At 55.6% G+C, this 2500-nt stretch overlaps 2 non-coding genes and 1 pseudogene across 2 annotated transcripts; all 3 read right to left on the bottom strand.

Moving 5' to 3' along the window:
* Positions 1-16, bottom strand: part of LOC146142392 (large subunit ribosomal RNA) — a 3679-nt pseudogene extending 3663 nt beyond the window's left edge.
* Positions 17-264: 248 nt separating this feature from the next.
* LOC146142391 (5.8S ribosomal RNA) lies at positions 265-418 on the bottom strand. Its single transcript, XR_014498815.1, has one exon. It is a non-coding gene; the product is annotated as a 5.8S ribosomal RNA (ribosomal RNA).
* A 247-nt stretch (positions 419-665) lies between these two features.
* Positions 666-2476, bottom strand: LOC146142390 (small subunit ribosomal RNA). The gene has a single exon (XR_014500107.1). It is a non-coding gene; the product is annotated as a small subunit ribosomal RNA (ribosomal RNA).
* Between the last annotated feature and the right edge of the window lie 24 nt (positions 2477-2500).

The following is a 2500-nucleotide window of genomic DNA, read 5'->3' as shown; positions in this document are numbered from 1 at the left end:
GTCCGACCTCAGGCCGAAAGTAAGGACCGGGACTATTCTTCCCGTTCCGCGCTCGCCGTCGGCGCCGCGCGCCGCCGCGCACCTCGATTCCCGCCCTTGAGCCGCCAGCCGTTGGCCTCTTCGAGGTCGACTCGCCGCCGCCGCGCGGGATTCTGGTCGCGATCGTCGCGCATCGTGCCGTGCTGTCTTGAGCGGGACGGGCGCTCGCGCGTCCGACGCCGCAGCAGCCGCGCGGAGAAATCCCCGCGCGGAACGTTTGCAACGCGACCCTGAGGCGGGCGCGGCCCCGGGATTGACCCGAGGCCGCAATTTGCGTTCAGAACGTCGATGCTCAATGTGTCCTGCAATTCACACTAATTCACGCAGCTAGCTGCGTCCTTCATCGACTCACGAGCCGAGTGATCCACCGCCAAGAGCCATCCACGATTGTTTCGCTCGCACAGTGCCTCGCACTATAGGGTGACAAAATAGACCGCGCCGAGCGGTCGGCCAGGCCGACGCTTGAAGCCGGAGCGCGCGGCACCGCGGCACTCGACGCGCAAACATTACCGGGTGACCGAATCGCCGGCCGGCGCGCCGCTCCTCGCGGGTCGGGCGCCGGGTAGCAAAGACTTTTTCTCTCGCTTGTCCGAGTTTCGCGTTCGCCGAAGCGTTTGCGAGACCGTTAATGATCCTTCCGCAGGTTCACCTACGGAAACCTTGTTACGACTTTTACTTCCTCTAAATGATCAAGTTAGATCGTCTTCTCGGACGCCGGCTCGACCGTTGCCGGCCGCGCCAGGTCCAATCGGAGGACCTCACTAAACCATTCAATCGGTAGTAGCGACGGGCGGTGTGTACAAAGGGCAGGGACGTAATCAACGCGAGCTAATGACTCGCGCTTACTGGGAATTCCTCGTTCAAGGGAAATAATTGCAATTCCCTATCCCTAGCACGACCGGGGTTCAGCGGGTTACCCAGACCTGTCGGCCAAGGCGAGCACATGCTGATCCGGTCAGTGTAGCGCGCGTGCGGCCCCGAACATCTAAGGGCATCACAGACCTGTTATTGCTCAATCTCGTGTGGCTAAACGCCACTAGTCCCTCTAAGAAGTTAGACGCCGACCGATTGGGTCGCGTAACTAGTTAGCAAGCCAGAGTCTCGTTCGTTATCGGAATTAACCAGACAAATCGCTCCACCAACTAAGAACGGCCATGCACCACCACCCACAGAATCAAGAAAGAGCTCTCAATCTGTCAATCCTCACTGTGTCCGGGCCGGGTGAGATTTCCCGTGTTGAGTCAAATTAAGCCGCAGGCTCCACTCCTGGTGGTGCCCTTCCGTCAATTCCTTTAAGTTTCAGCTTTGCAACCATACTTCCCCCGGAACCCAAAGACTTTGGTTTCCCGCAAGCTGCCGGAGAGGTCGTAAAACTAACGCCCCCCGATCGCTAGTTGGCATCGTTTATAGTCAGAACTAGGACGGTATCTGATCGTCTTCGAACCTCTGACTTTCGCTCTTGATTAAAGAAAACATTCTTGGCAAATGCTTTCGCAGTCGTTCGTCTTGCGCCGATCCAAGAATTTCACCTCTAACGGCACAGTACGAATGCCCCCGTCTGTCCCTCTTAATCATTACCTCGCGCTCCGAAAACCAACAAAATAGAACCGAGGTCCTATTCCATTATTCCATGCACCATTATTCAGGCGAATCGCCTGCTTTGAACACTCTAATTTTTTCAAAGTAAACGTTCCGGCCGCCGCCGACACTCAGTCAAGGGCACCGGCGGAGAACCGGAGGTGAGGCCAGGACGGCCAGTACACGCCTTGCGACGGACCGGCCGCCTGCGCCCAAAATCCAACTACGAGCTTTTTAACCGCAACAACTTAAATATACACTTTTGGAGCTGGAATTACCGCGGCTGCTGGCACCAGACTTGCCCTCCAATGGATACTCGTTAAAGGTTTTAAAGTGTACTCATTCCAATTACAGGGCCTCGTTTAGAGTCCTGTATTGTTATTTTTCGTCACTACCTCCCCGCGTCGGGAATGGGTAATTTGCGCGCCTGCTGCCTTCCTTGGATGTGGTAGCCGTTTCTCAGGCTCCCTCTCCGGAATCGAACCCTGATTCTCCGTTACCCGTAAGAACCTCGGTAGGCCAGTACCGTACCGACGAAAGTTGATAGGGCAGACACTTGAATGATCCGTCGCCGGTGCGAGACCGTGCGATCCGCAAAGTTATCCAGAGTCACCAAAGGTTGCGGGCCGAAGCCCGGTCGGTTTTTGGTCTGATAAAAGCACGCCTCCCGCGAGGTCGGCGCTTCACGCATGTATTAGCTCTAGCATTTCCACAGTTAACCACGTAAAACGTACGATCAAATGAACCATAACTGATTTAATGAGCCATTCGCAGTTTCACTGTACGAGAGCTCGTACTTAGACTTGCATGGCTTAATCTTTGAGACAAGCATATGACTACTGGCAGGATCAACCAGGTAGCTACTTTAGCGTAGCCCCGAAAG

The sequence above is a fragment of the Ascidiella aspersa genome, chromosome 5, assembly GCF_963924565.1.
Source record: "Ascidiella aspersa chromosome 5, kaAscAspe10.2, whole genome shotgun sequence".
NCBI lineage: Eukaryota > Metazoa > Chordata > Ascidiacea > Phlebobranchia > Ascidiidae > Ascidiella > Ascidiella aspersa.
The sequence above is the reverse complement of the archived record's forward strand: the minus strand, read 5'-3'. Positions and strand labels throughout refer to the sequence as shown.